The 15,905-nt window shown below is 33.9% G+C and overlaps 1 protein-coding gene across 3 annotated transcripts in view; it reads left to right on the forward strand.

Moving 5' to 3' along the window:
- The first annotated feature begins 1,030 nt into the window (after positions 1-1,030).
- LOC120768986 overlaps positions 1,031-15,905 on the forward strand; it is a 56,271-nt gene continuing 41,396 nt past the window's right edge. Inside the window, exons 1-2 of one of the 3 annotated variants that reach the window (XM_040095817.1) lie at positions 1,031-1,113; positions 4,336-4,453. The gene's annotated coding sequence lies outside the window, so the exon portion shown is untranslated. The other 2 variants (XM_040095818.1, XM_040095816.1) reach the window with 2 other exon arrangements.

The raw sequence follows: 15,905 nt of genomic DNA on the forward strand, positions 1-15,905 counted from the left end.
AACAAGAAAAATCCACTCAGAAATCCAATAAAATAAGTATTTTTAGCACCCAAGCATCACATCAAGACATCACATTGACTTTACAAAACTTAAACTTTTTAATTTGACAAGGTATGACCACGAAATTTTGCAAACGCCATTATCTCATGCATCGCTACCATTTCCGAAGAAATTGTTCAGATCGAATCACTATAGTAGCATAAAGCTCCCAAAAACGTATGTATCTGGTAGGGGTAGTATAGCTCCAGCACGTTAAGATTGTTTTGTTTTAAATAAAAATATATTATTTTCGACGTGATTGAATATCAAAAATTTCGGTTTTAAATTATCGATGAAATGCGATACCTTTTACGAACAACCGTTAGGTGATATTGGCCCCACTCTAGTCATTTTGTTTTTGTATATACATATGTATATATGTATATCATGTTCTGGTTGAAGCCTCAGATGGATATTTTTATCAAAACTCTAATATGTACCGAATTCGGTACCGTTTTTAAATTGCCTATTGTATGTACAATGTACATATGTAACTATTTAGTATGTACATATACCAGAAAATTCTCTAAATTCCGAAAATTCTTAAATATATGGAACTATCAACGCTAATAAATTGTTAACATTTCATAATTTATTAGCCCCCGTATGCTTCAAACGGTTATTCTGTATTTTTGTTTTGCCAAAATTTTGGCAAAAATATAAATTTATACATATTTACGCATTTTTGTTATTGTTTTGATTAGCAACAATGTTTGGCGCAATCACAGTGGTCGAAAAGAACGCTGAGAGTAACTGCCGGCGCGCCGTACACCTACTCACACTCTCTCACACTGGATATGGATATTACACACATATATACATATGCTAGCGTACTCCCGGCAAGTGGAGCCCAAGTTTTGCGCGTGCATACACACGAGCAAGAGGAGGCATCAGCGCAACAGCTAGGCATGTTCGTCACTACGAATGAGTGCGCGCCGGCAGCGTACGCGCTTAAATGCTTTAATTTAAACTTTAGTCTTTTGATATACGCCGTATGTGATGCGTCGGTGCTGTTCTCAAAATTGCCTGCTGTTTTTTAGTTTGCCAAATAAATTCGCGTAAAATAATTTTTATGTGCGTGTGTGTTATTGTTTTTATTTGATAATTCGGTTTTGTGCACATAAATAATATATCTACCATATGTGTCTACATACAAAGTATGAACGCACTTAAATTAATGAGAAATTTTTCGACATTAAAAATAAAAACTAAAATAAAAAAAAAAATAACAACAAAAAATAATTATTAATATATCTAATTAAATTGAATATTGTTAGCAATTAATAGGAGTAATAACAATTTAGTAAAAGAAAAATATGTATGTAGCTTTGTTTTTGTGACGCAAGTGACCGTTTAGTTGCGACCGCCGACGTATATATGTATATAGGTTCAAGTTGTCACAATATGTGCAAATGTGTGTATGTGTGCAAACACTTGAACTCGAGCCGCCTAATGCCGTGAAACTTTGTTTGTTATCAGCACAAATAAAAAGAAATATTTAAAAATAAAATGTGCAAAAGAAACAACAAATATTTTTGTGTTTTTGTTGCCAAAACTGTGGTAGCCAATATAATTATTACTAATATTAGTAATTAACTCGGTTAACAAGTGCTCATATGCCTCATTCATTAGACGCGTAGTAAAAATAAATTCAGACATACAAACATACACTTGCGCAAACATATGCTCATACTTTGTATACACTTTGTACGAAGCGTTATCAGTTTGACTGCTACCGCCTAAATTACTTATAGTTCTTATAGTGTTAAAGCAATGCCGATTTCTTTGTATTTTTGTATGTTCTACATGTGCACAATAAACAGAAAGAGCGGATCACAACAAAATAGTAAAAACTGCGAAGCACTTAAGAACAAGTATACATATGTGCAGGAAGCTCGGAATATGGGAAAACAATTCATGTTTTTTGTGCTTCTTGTATTTCTACAATGTACATACATATGTATGTATGTATATCAAGTGATGAAAGTGCGATTAAGAGCATAACAGGTGGTAAATAGTGGATGAGAGCATAAAAAGTGCGTGTGTAGAATAGTACATAAAACAAAGAATAAAAGTCTGCGAGAATAACAAATAAATAATTATAAATATTGCTACCAAACAAAAAATATTATTCAAAAACAAAATTACCTGAATTGCATACAATATTAGCCTATATACTTACATACATATGTATGTATTGTATGAGTACTGAGCATAACGGATTTTATTTTATTACGTGTGATTTTCGTGCAGAACTTAAAATTATAATTATTTTTTATTTTTTTATGACAAGCTTTTAAAATAATAAATAAATCCATATGTGTGTGAGAAAGAGAGAAGTAGCTTTCTCTTAATTTTCAAGAAGCCTTTTATAGTTTTATTGTAAATAAATTATTTTTGTGCTAATGAAATTACAGAAAATGTGTAGATTGTGCTGCTAGATTGCTGTAAATAGTGAACTTAATGTAATTTTTAGTATAGAAAAAAATTCCGAAAGTAAAATATTACTGTGGGCCAAAAATAGTAAGATCTGTGCCAAAATAATCTTTACTTTTTTATATACATACACTTGTCTTTGTGAAGTATGTACATAAAGGCCATTAGGTGATTTTTACGATGAGTGAAGTTATTTAACAAGCGAATTCCATTAAATTTTGTGTGCGGAATTAAATTTCTGGTGCTGAAACGTTCAGAATGTTGGAAAAGGCTTTCGTTCACGACGACCCACGTCCAGAATGGCCATCAACATCAACTGATGATCAACACTTCAATAAAATAAAGGAATTGGTGCTTGAGAATCGACGATTAACAGCGAGAGATCTTTCTGGCTTTGTTGGAATATTTGAAGGATCAGTCAAAACCATTTTGAAAGATCATTTGGGCGTAAGAAAAGTGAAAACACTATTGGTCAATCGGCCGAATATCCTGGTAAAAGTGAGTCGAAGCCGAAAACAGGTTAAAAATTAAAGTTATGTTGTAAGTTTTCTTCGGTTATCGAGATGTGGTGCACTCCGAATTCCTTGCGACCGGTCAAACTGGCAACATGGGATACTGTTTGAGTGTTATACGTCGTTTGCGTGAAGATTTTCATAAGCAGGCATCGTCGCATACTGCATTGATTCTTCGTGAGTTTTTCGCCAAATTTTCAACCAATATCGTGCCGCAATCACCGTATTCGCTCGACTTAGCTCCGTGCGACTTCTGGCTATTCAGCAAACTCAAACGACCGCTACAGGGAAACTGTTTTAGGTCAATTGAAGACATTAAACTTGAATCGAATCGAAAAAATTTTGACACAAGTGTATTGGTGCCAAGGGGGATTGCTTTGAGAGGGACGACATACATAGATTTTGAAGAATAAATTAAGAATTTTAAAATAATGAACAAAGTCTTACTATTTTTTGCCCATAGTAGTATTTTGTACATATAAACGATATAAATAAAATGAGTTCGGTTAAAATTTCTTGAGAATTGGTGATAGGAACTTTCTTGGATCGGTATCAACAAGAAAAATTAATAATAATTATAATAAAATAAAATTAAATAATTTAATAGAAAATAATAGAAAACAAGAAAGAACTTCTGCTGCACCGAGGTAATAATATCCTCCACAGATGCATTTTTTATAGCTTTACAGCGAAATATATTTAACTTGATTTTGATCGGCCAGTCTGTATGGCAGCTATGTATTTTACCGTTGCTTTGAACAATATTTTATGCTAAATTTAGTGAGAAAATCTTGCCAAATAAAAACGTTTTCTATAACAGAACTTGACTTATATTTGATATATGGTTTAGTAGTTTGATATCGGCGATACCGACAAATGAGCAGCTTTTTAAGGAGAAAAGGACTTGCGAGAATTTTCAGATCGATATTTCAAAAAATGATAATAATAATTTCAAAAAATACTAATAAAAATGAATGATTAATTATTAAAACAATGCGAGCGTGTCTAAAGCTCGCCCGCGCTTGAGTTTAGCCCTTCCTTACTTCTCTTTAATATTCAATTATTGAAACGAAAACATTAGAAAAACATTGTTTATTGTTTGAAGCACAAAAACAACAAAGCATTGCGGTCTAAAAAATAAAAAAATATAATTAAAAGCTGCCATAGGAGCCAAATAATTTACATAGTGTATTTAATGCTCAAATTTAACTGCGCAACAAAAGTAACAGCAACAAAGACTGGAATAACTGCGAAGAATTTGTGAAAAAAATCATGTACGTACGTATGTACGTACTTATCTACACACATTTATGAATGTCTGAAAAAAGTTCTTATAATTGTTTACCAGCTAATTATTGTGAAAGCTAATAAATTGTGCACTTTACTAAATATGTGAGAAGTAGCAAAAAGTAAATTGTCAATTAAATGAACTTCTGTAGTAGCGAATTATATTTAGAGCAAAAACTGTGAGTATTTCTTTTTAAATAAAATAAAAATAATATAAACGTTATTATGAAGTTATTTCTTATATAATTATATTTGTATGGAGTATTAAGTATGTAATTTATTATCAAAACTGAAAATGCAATTTTTTTATTATTTCTGTGGTGAACTGTTCAAATAGATTAAGCCGACTTAAGCTATAGTATGTTTGGAAGTTCTAGTAAAAATTTAAACATATTTCTTAACTCGTCGAATGGAGGTTGGATGTTTTATTGCGCCATTATTGATTAAGTCGAAACTATATACAGTCTCGAAAAAGTTAAAATAACATAAAACTTAACCAATAACTTAATCAGACTTATAGCCCTGACAGTCGAGCAAAATTAATGCGCCTTAAGCAACGTTAATGCGCATTGAAATTTTATGGTGACAGATGGCAGACTTGTGCATTTGGACAGCTGATAGTGAAATTAGTTTATTTATTAAAAGTGAAATGAAAGTGTGTGAAAAAGTGAAGAATATTGGAAAAATGGATAGCAAACTTGTTTATTTTCTGCCATCTAAAAATATTAAAATTTGTTTTTGTTAATATACTTGCACATAATTTAATTAGCAATATAAAAACTGTTTACCTCTGAAGCTGTAAAAACAAACAAGGCGGCAGATTTCAAGCGACATCTGTCAAACAATAGCAAAAATCTGTCATTTTTAACCAATGTTGCCTACTAAATTCAGCCAAATGCACGAAATTCTTGTGCATTACAAACTTGCATTCACATGGGTCAAATGCGCAAATAAATGTAACTTAAGTCCGCTAATGCATATTAGCGCTGTCGTCTGTCAGGGCTATTGAGCCACATTGATATGTGATTGACACGCCGGTTTGAAGCTAATATCATAAATATCATTAAAGAAAAACAGATTTTTTTTTACAAAATTCGATATTATCATTCAGTACATCTACATATATGTCGATCATTGGGTTCTTTGAATTTGTATAATATTTTCGTAGTAAGAATGGTCTTTGTGTTCAATATGGGCATTAATATTGACGGTAGCTTTTTTCCAGCGTCAATTCTCTAGAGATCTGAGTACAGAAAAAGTTGTCGCAATCGAATATTTTGGTGGGAGCATATCAAAGCCCATAAAACTTATGACATTTATGAGTTCCCGTGGCATTCACAGCTCGCAGAGCTTTCTCATACTCAAATAATCATGGACGATATATCCAACCCATCCTTTTAAATCTTTAGAGATCTATCTTGATCAAACCTACAAGGTGCGTTTCAAAGTAAACAGGACTTTTTGAATCTAGCGCCCCCTAGTGGCGCTATATAAATGTCGACTGGTGCGTTAGAATTTGCTATCTTTATCGATTGTCCAGTGAGAATTTTCATATCATTTCATTGATTGGAAGTGAAGTTATTGCGTTTTAAGTGTCAGTATGTTTGTGTTATCGGTGCGAAAATGAGGTTCGAAAAAAGAGCCATCATTAAATTTTGTTTTAAAATTGGTAAAACTTTTACCGAAATGTTTCATAGCAGAATGCACGAAAAAGTGGTCGTGAGGACATAAATGACGATCAACATGTGGATCAATCAAAATCCGTGATCACCGGAAATTCCATCGAAACTGTGCGTGATTCATCAAAAATCAGTCGAAATCATCATTGAAATTCATGGAAATGAAATTGAACATCTCCAAAACATCGATTTATCGCATTTTGACCGAACATTTGGGCTTACGAAAGGTGGGTGCACGGTTTGGTCCGCACAAATTGACTGACGACCAAAAATTGCTCAGAATCCAACATTCGAAGGCCGATTATTTGACCAAAAATCACATTTTAACCATTAACCACTCTCCGTTTTCACCTGTTATGGCAACGTGTGACTTCTTCCTTTTCGGAAAAATGTATTTGCCCATGAAAGGAAAGTGTTATGCAGACGTAGAGGCCAATCAAAAGGCTTGCACCGTCATACTGGCGACCATACCGGCCAACGAGCTAAAACAGTCGTTCAACATGCTTTTGGACCGTCCAAAAAGCTGTATTGCAGCAGAAGGAGACTATTTTGAATAAAATAAATTGATTTTGCCGAAAAATCATTCGTTCTGTGTTTTTTTTTTTTTAAATCCGGTTTACTTTGGAACGCGCCTAGTATGTTACTGCCATCCACAATCATAAGTTATATATGTATGCATATTCATCGTAAACAACCTATCTTGTCATTTTCCTCTAGTTCTAAGCTGTTGTCAAAGATTCAACCGTAGCGACAACAAATACAACTTCCTTGAATGCAAAAATTCACAGTTAGTACATGCCTGTCGATTTCCTATCTAAAACAAATATATTTAATATTTTCTTGTAACGTGAGTTGGCGACAAAATTAAACTGTTGAAGTGATGTTCAAGGTCACAACAAGCTATCAGCTATGTATCTTATCAGGGAAAAATGATACACGGAAACCAGATGTAAAAGTGGGATTATGACGTATCAAGCGGTTTAGATTACAATTCTATATAAAGCTTGATGCGTCTTAATCTAAGTAGAGGCACTTTTTTCAATACTCTTTCTTTGACAGATCACGCGTGAGTCGTGTCAAGCTGTCATGATATTTTTGTTAGGTATTGTTTGGAATTTCATCATGGAAAGGCTAACGCCTGAACAACGTTTAAAAATCGTTCAACTTTACAACGAAAACTTAGATTCTGTAAAAAATGGTATCGCGCGCTACGTTCAAGTTAGGGTCAACATAATCGGCCAACTGAGCGTATTATACCCTTCATATCACCCATCTTGAGACTCGCATTCATTATTAGATAATATTTGACCGAATAACAGACCAAGCACGCAATGAAGAAAATATATCAGCCGTAGCTGAGAGCGTACACAAAGACCATGAACACTCGATTCGGCGCCGTTCGCATTAACTCGGACTGACTTATGAACCGACTTGGCGCATTTTACGTCGAGATCATAATTGAAAGCGTACATAATAACAGCCTGTGCAAGAACTGAAGCCGCTACACTTTCTTAAGCGATATCGCTTCGCTCTAATGGCTCTTGAAAAGTTCCAAAAAGATCCTACGTTTTCGAGCCAAATTTTGTTTAGCGCTGAGACCCATTTCTGGTTCAATAGGTATGTAAACAAGCCAAATTGGCGCATTTGGGACGAAGAGAAACCTAAAGAGATTCAAGAGGTGTTATTTCATCAAAAAAAAAAAAAAAAAAAACAAACGGTTTGGTGTGGTTTGTGAGCCGGTGGAAACGTCTGTTCATATTTTTTCAAAAATGACCCCAATGAGAACGTAACCGTCAATGGCGACCGTTATCGTGCGATGATAACCGGCTATTTCATGCCTGAAATTGAACCTCGTGATATCGGCGACATTTGCTTTCAATCAATCAATGGATTTATCGAGAGAACATTTCGGTGAATAGAGAATTTCAAGTTTTGGATCGGTCGATTGGCCACCAAGATCATGTGATATCACACTGTTAGACTTCTTATTGTGGGAATATGTATAGACTAAAGTCTATGCAGACAATCCAGCTGCGATTTAGGCCTTGGAGCAAAAGATCACGCTTGTTATTTGCCAGTTACTGGTCGAAATGTTCGAACTAGTCATCGAAAATTGGACTCAACGGATGAACCATCTAAGACGTAGCTGCGGCTAACATTTGAAAGAGATAATCTTCAAAAATTAAATGCCAAAGAATGGTCTTTCGAATAATAATAAACATTCCCCATTCAATTTCAAGTTTATGAGTTTTCTCTTTAAAAAAGTAGAGAACCTTGAAATGGATCACCCTTTGTGTATGGAACAAGAGTAATATTTCTAATTAATTAAGATACTGTTAGATCTGTAAAAATTAATCTTTTGTGGAACCGCTTATGGAAAGTGATTGTTATCTTTATTTGTTGGTTAACTAATTGTACATCCATCAGTTAATAAGTCATAATACTATTCCTTTTTATTTTTATTTATCATTATAAATATTAAATGCATACTTACAAATGTATATGGTCCATAAAACTGTTAATTTTCTAGGAGAAGATTTCTAGATTGTTTCCTCATATAAAATGTCGCTGCACAGCTTGATATACATATGTTAGTTAATTGTTATTTTAGAAACAAATTAGTATACTATAAGTATGTAAATATGTATATAGGACGGGAACATAGAAGCGGACAGAAATACCAATAATTACATCCCTGATGGTTTGACCGAACTTGACGAAACTAATTAAACGGACCCTAACACGGACAAGAACATATGACAACAGGACAGTAGAAGTCGAACAGCGCGGCGAGTAACACTTGACGTTTAAGTAATAAGATTGTTTTAAATGTTTGGACATATGTACATATATAGTAAATATATCTAGAATGTATATTAAGTTTAGTAAAAAGAAAACTATTAGTTTACCAATAAAAGCTTTTAAAGATTTTTGCTCTTATGACGTAAGTAAGAGGTTAGAAAGATAAGATTTCGTACTAAAAAACTAGTTGAGTCTGCGCAAACGTTGGCCAAACCAAGGTAGATGGTAGGATTGGCAGATAATCACAGAAACAATCGTCCAAAAACAGCTAATTTTGTGTTTCATCAGGACAACTCCAGACCGTACGCATCGATACTGATTCGCCAGACGCTTCGGAAGCTTAGTTGAGAAGTTCTTTTGCATTCACGTGAGAGTCCATACCTCGCACATGTACATACATTATATGTAATTTTAATTCTTAATGTCAGGGTTGTAAAACCAGCTGAAAAATGTCGTAGGTGTGTAATAAAATGAGTCGTAAAAATCACATTGTTTCTCTGTTCAAGTATGTATGTAATATGAAAATGCTTCGTTGATTACTGAATTTGAGTAAAAGTGTACATATTTCTTCCATATAAACTTTTGTTTTTCAAATGAAACTCAATAAATTCAATATTGAGGTAGTGAAGATGGCGTAGCTTGAGGCACATACTAGCGTATATATAATATACATATAGATATCTACACGGAAGACAGAGTACCGCTTGTGAACACGTAACTGAAGCGCAGACATGTTAATTTAGAAATTTCAGGTTTCGTACATAATTGCCAACTAAGATTCAATCTAATTTACATTTATATTTCGTTGTTTGTGCTTTTGAACGCGAGTTTTTCGCTGCTTTTAGTTTGTGCTTAATAGATTTCTAACAAGTAAGTGTACTAAATTGACAGACTGTATTTTCAGCGGAAGTCTACCTAATTTCTGGTTCGGGTTTGATGGCTTCCATGCGTAGCTTCTTGATATCAGTAATATCTAAACATTAGGATTTTATATTATAGATACAATACAATTATTAGAAGATTTTTGAGTTATCGATCTGAATTTTACGAATACGTCCTTTTCACCCAAAGAAGCGGCTTATTTATGAGAACTGCCGATATTGGACCACTATAGCTTGAAACTGCCATACAAACTGAACGATCGAAATTTGGCATGGGTTATTGTTCAGGAGCAAATTTTGCAGATCAGAATACTATAGAATATAACCAACTTACGAACTGATCGATCAAAATTCAATCCTTGTATGAAAACTTTTTTATTCGAATTTCATGGATTATTGTTTAAGCAAACAATTTTATGAGACTACGATCTTCCAACGATTCATTAACACTATATAATAGAAAAACTGATGATCTACATAAATTACATAACTTTGTCAGTTGAGGTTTGCGCCAGGCTATGGATTCGATTGATGGCGACTACTCGATCGAATGATCGTCGATTGGACTTTGGAAGAAAATGAAATTGAATTGATATCACAGTACAACAGCTAATCTGGGGGTGAGAAATTCCAAGTCAGGGTGATAGTACTAGGTCAGTATAGTAAAACCCTAAAAGGGTTTGGCGTTTGTATGTGTCAGTTTTTTTATGACCTTTTAAATTTCACAGTACAACAGCTAATCTGGGGGGTGAGAAATTCCAAGTCAGGGTGATGGTACTAGGTCAGTATTGTAAAGCCCTCATAGGGTTTGGCGTTCGTATGTGCCAGTTTTTTTATGACCTTTTAAATGTTATAGTGAACGAAAATTGAGTACCAAATATAGTGTGTAGAAGCTGCTATAACCTAATGGATTGGAAAAATAGATAATAGTGGTTCGCGAGTTATGTTAAACTACGTTTTTGCCAAAATGTTACAACTAAGCGAAAAAACATCAAGATAAGGAAAAAATTTAAAAGGTCATAAAAAACTGACACATACGAACGCCAAACCCTTTGAGGGTTTTACTATACTGACCTAGTACCATCACCCTGACTTGGATTTTCTCACCCCCCAGACAATAATCCCAAAAATGTTCCACAGTGTATTTACTACTTCAATTTACAGTCATACTAGAATCATTTGGTAGATTTTTTTAAGTTACTCTACGATCACCAATGCATCTTCATCTTCTTGTTTGACCTTCATTTGACCTCATAAGATATGTTATAGTTTTGCATAAAATTTGTATATAACCGGTTTTTCAATAAGAGCGCTGCAAAATTGCATAAAAAAAAAACAAAAACGGTTTTGGTATCAATGAAATTCTTTATTCCTGTGAAAGTAAATTCAATGCCATTAAGTATCGAAATCGATTTCTTTGGCGTGGTCACCACGCGTACGCTTGTAGAAGTCCAGACGCTCAACCCAATAAAGGCAGACCCAGAGTAGAATTTTGGGGGTGAACTTTATAATTTTGTACTTGCAACTCAAAGTCCCTTCCTTCACGGTTTATTTATTCTCCGTGGTTTATCAGTTCTCCCCTCGTGGATCCGCCTCAGCAACCCAATTTTCGACGGTTTTCAAGCATAAATCGGCCGATACTGCTGCAATTTCACGTTCGTTTTCGTACGAAATTCATTAATCGTCGCTGGCTTGTTGGCATAGACCATAAACTTGTTGTAGCCCCACAGGAAATAGTCTAACGGCGTCAAATCGCACGACCGAGGCTTTACGTTGTTAAAAGATACAAGTAGGTATATACATACATACATATATGTATTATAATTTATCAACTACTGTACATAATAAAATTGTACTTAAGCAATTGTATACATATGTATAATATAATCGGAATAAGATAAAAGAAAAAAAATATCGCACGAATTACATATGTACAAATATATATATTTCTGTATAAGTTGTTATGTAAATGTCAATGTTTATTATTAAATTTAAATATTTTTTGCGCTTACTTTTTCTTCATTGTGGGAAAATGCGTTGGCATTTTTGACAAAAACAATCTGGTGCATGAATGCGTGTGTATATATGACCGGATGATCAGCATAATTTATTAGTCATATAATTAAATAAACTAAACTACATATACATTTAGTAAGTATTATGAAGATTAGTTTAGTATAATATCGCGCTGACGCAACGCAATTTAATTCTACAGACGTGGGTTGCTTTCAACATTTTTGGAACAACAAAACAAAAAATTTAAATTAGGCGTGTTTTATTTGACCAGCAAATTAAGCTATTAGCTTATTTTGCATGGAAGACTTATTATGTTGGCTTGCCATACGCTATCATAGCTTGTATATTGAACTAGAGGCATTGCCAGTTCATCGCGTTTTTTCATTCACACGGTTTTTCCAAATATAAAATTTAGTTGGCAAAGCAAGAAACCTCATTTTGACAGATGAAAATGTAAACAAACCAAAATTACAAATTTTTTGGATGAAGTTAAAATTAAGACAAATATGAACACTTATTTTCAGGTTTTTGTATTCTAGACCTCAAATAACTAAAATAAATATATTTGTATAGTATATTAATATTCCGTTTACAAATTTGAAATTTCAAACTAAATTGTATATCAGCTGATTGTTCTTGTCCGCATTACCAACTTAATTCATTTTTAAGCGAATATATAGAATAGGCCAATCGTGTTTTAATTGTAGATGATTTAGCTTGTGATGGTCAAATAAAACACGGCTATTGCTGATTTTCAAAATACGCTTTGACATTTATTTGCAAAAATATTCGAAGCGTTTTGCGTAGTGAAAAAATTTCTGAACTTTAATTTAATTTATTGCTTTGAAATATAAATATAAAAAATTTATAAAACTTTATAATGAAAAACTCAGGCGAAGGCTGAAAGTACTAGAAATTCCCAAGTTCTGAATTATAAACAGCGACCTTCGTATGAGTGTTCTGGAAATAATAAATTTGTTGATTCAAAAAATCTTGAAAATGCGTCATTGTTTTTTAAGCCTCTTTGAACATTTAGACAAAGCAAAATTATTTGAAAATTCACCTCTTTGACCTTTGCAAGGAAATGCGAACTTTTTAAAGCATTATAAAAATATACATATGTATGAATATTAAAAAATATTGAAAATAGACATAGAAAATCTATATATGTATATAAAAGAAAGTTGTGTTAGTTTCACCATTTATAATTCAAGAACGGCTGAACCGATTTGTCTGAAAATTGGTGGGGAGGTAGCTTAGAACCAAGGTAAGGGCATAGGATACCTTTTATACGAGTATCTTTATGTCAAAATTTAATACAACTCATAAATACAAAAATTATATTTCAAATCATAATCATTTGTTCCAAATTCATGGTTGTAGAAATCATTTCAATGTATGCGCAATATTAAACAGATTTTTCCTCAAAAATAATACAATTGCTATGTATAGTGGAAAAGAACTGCAACCAAATACGCAGTGCAATATATTATAACTGAATCAGTCGTTGATTATGTATTATACCACTTGCATCCCAAAAGACTGATGTCATAACCTTTTCAGCCGACTTTTTCGTCTTTCCACGCCTGAGAACCGGTTCATCATGTGCAGTCCACTAGAATGACTGTCGATTGGACTCCAGTAGGAAATGATGGAGCTATGTTTCTATTGTCACACACCGACGCAAAAATTCGGTTTTATTAAGATTAAAGAGCACTCAAACAATTCTTAGAATCAGTTATTCGTTGTTTTTGTTAGATTATAATCTAAAATTATGAACTTGCGAGGCACCCACTTTGCACAGAGCTTTCGCCTCTTTAGAGCATCATTGTCTTCGGTGCTCATTTCGCCTCTTTCCACGGTGGATTTCCCTGAGCCCAAATTCAACAGTATTTTCCCCCAAAAAGCCATGCTTTATTAACACACGAAATGCTTTATGATCAATTTTTTTGTAAACTAACACAAGTTGCTCCACAAAAATGCTATATCTCATTAACTAATAATTATAAATACCGGTGCTCGAAAATCGTGCTCGAAAATCGTCGTTTTGGCATCAGACAGAGAGCAGAGAATCTCAACATTTCTTATGGGTCGACTTCACACTTTTTGGTTGATCTTTTGGGGATGAAGCGTGTCAACGTTAGACTCGTATCGAAATTCCTGACTTTTTTTGCAAAACCAAGTTCGAACTAACGAAACAAGGGTTAAGAATATGACATTGAAAGTGTTAAACAATGTATCGATCAATGGGTGCTCCAAAAATGAGCCGAAATCGAATAAACAAACTTATAGCGGTCATCCCTGTAGAAGCTTAGAATAAGTGTATGGGGAATTGCATTAAGCGTTAACCTGCTTGTATTGGCTCAGGAGTCCATTTTAAGGGCAATAATTTTGATTTGTAAAAATTTACAAATTTGGATATCACAGGACACTAGACCAAAATTTTCGCCTTAGAAAACAAAATTTGTTATATAAAGTGGTAAAATGTTATGGGAAATTTTTTTTTACGTTTTTAACTTTGACATTCTTATATTCTAAAAGTAAATAAAAGTAAAAGTATTATTAGCCCTACCATAGACGATATATTGCTCTGCTCTAACTCCAAATAATTGGAACCAAACTAAGACTACGAAATAACTGAGGGAATCCAAGACGAGATTTTCTACAACAATTACAATAAAATTTCTCTACTACAAAATCTTTAAGCAAGTCTTTTGAGCTTGTTTTGATTTAAGAGGGCTAGTTCACCTGGCCGTTTTCACAACAAATTGCATATGATCTAGATCTAACGAATAATGGCTTAACCTTTATTCACGTTCGTCAGTCCTTGGCGGGACTTGCGTAGTATGACGCCTACACGCCAAAGCCTTTGCCTTCGTCTCCTATAGCTTTTTATACCCTAAACAGGGTATACTAAGTTTGTCAAGAAGTTTGTAACACCCAGAAGGAAGCGTCAGAGACGCTTTAAAGTATATGTATCGGGTGATTTTTTAAGAGCTTGATAACTTTTTTAAAAAAAAAAACGCATAAAATTTGCAAAATCTCATCGGTTCTTTATTTGAAACGTTAGATTGGTTCATGACATTTACTTTTTGAAGATAATTTCATTTAAATGTTGACCGCGGCTGCGTCTTAGGTGGTCCATTCGGAAAGTCCAATTTTGGGCAACTTTTTCGAGCATTTCGGCCGGAATAGCACGAATTTCTTCGGAAATGTTGTCTTCCAAAGCTGGAATAGTTGCTGGCTTATTTCTGTAGACTTTAGACTTTACGTAGCCCCACAAAAAATAGTCTAAAGGCGTTAAATCGCATGATCTTGGTGGCCAACTGCCCATGCATCCCGAAAAATGCACTGTTTGGTGTGGTTTGTACGCTGGTGGAATCATTGGACCGTATTTTTTCAAAGATGCTGTTGGACGCACCGTTACGGTGAATGGCGATCGCTATCGTTCGATGCTAACAAACTTTTTGTTGCCAAAAATGGAAGAACTGAACTTGGTTGACATGTGGTTTCAACAAGATGGCGCTACATGCCACACAGCTCGCGATTCTATGGCCATTTTGAGGGAAAACTTCGGAGAACAATTCATCTCAAGAAATGGACCCGTAAGTTGGCCACCAAGATCATGCGATTTAACGCCTTTAGACTATTTTTTGTGGGGCTACGTAAAGTCTAAAGTCTACAGAAATAAGCCAGCAACTATTCCAGCTTTGGAAGACAACATTTCCGAAGAAATTCGTGCTATTCCGGCCGAAATGCTCGAAAAAGTTGCCCAAAATTGGACTTTCCGAATGGACCACCTAAGACGCAGCCGCGGTCAACATTTAAATGAAATTATCTTCAAAAAGTAAATGTCATGAACCAATCTAACGTTTCAAATAAAGAACCGATGAGATTTTGCAAATTTTATGCGTTTTTTTTTAAAAAAAAGTTATCAAGCTCTTAAAAAATCACCCGATATATATAAATGATCAGTATGTTGAGCTGAGTCTATTTAGCCATGTCCGTCTGTCCATTTGTCTGTATATATACGAACTAGTCCCTCAGTTTTTAAGATATCGTTTTGAAATTTTGCAAACGTCATTTTCTCTTCAAGAAGCTGCTCATTTGTCGGAACCGATATCGTATCACGATAACATATAGCTGCCATACAAACTGAATGATCGGAATTTAGTTCTTGTATGGAAAACTTTCACTTTTGACAATGTATTTTCACAAAAGTAGGCACAGGTTATTTTCTAAGGCAACAATCT

Source organism: Bactrocera tryoni, chromosome 2 (assembly GCF_016617805.1).
Source record: "Bactrocera tryoni isolate S06 chromosome 2, CSIRO_BtryS06_freeze2, whole genome shotgun sequence".
NCBI lineage: Eukaryota > Metazoa > Arthropoda > Insecta > Diptera > Tephritidae > Bactrocera > Bactrocera tryoni.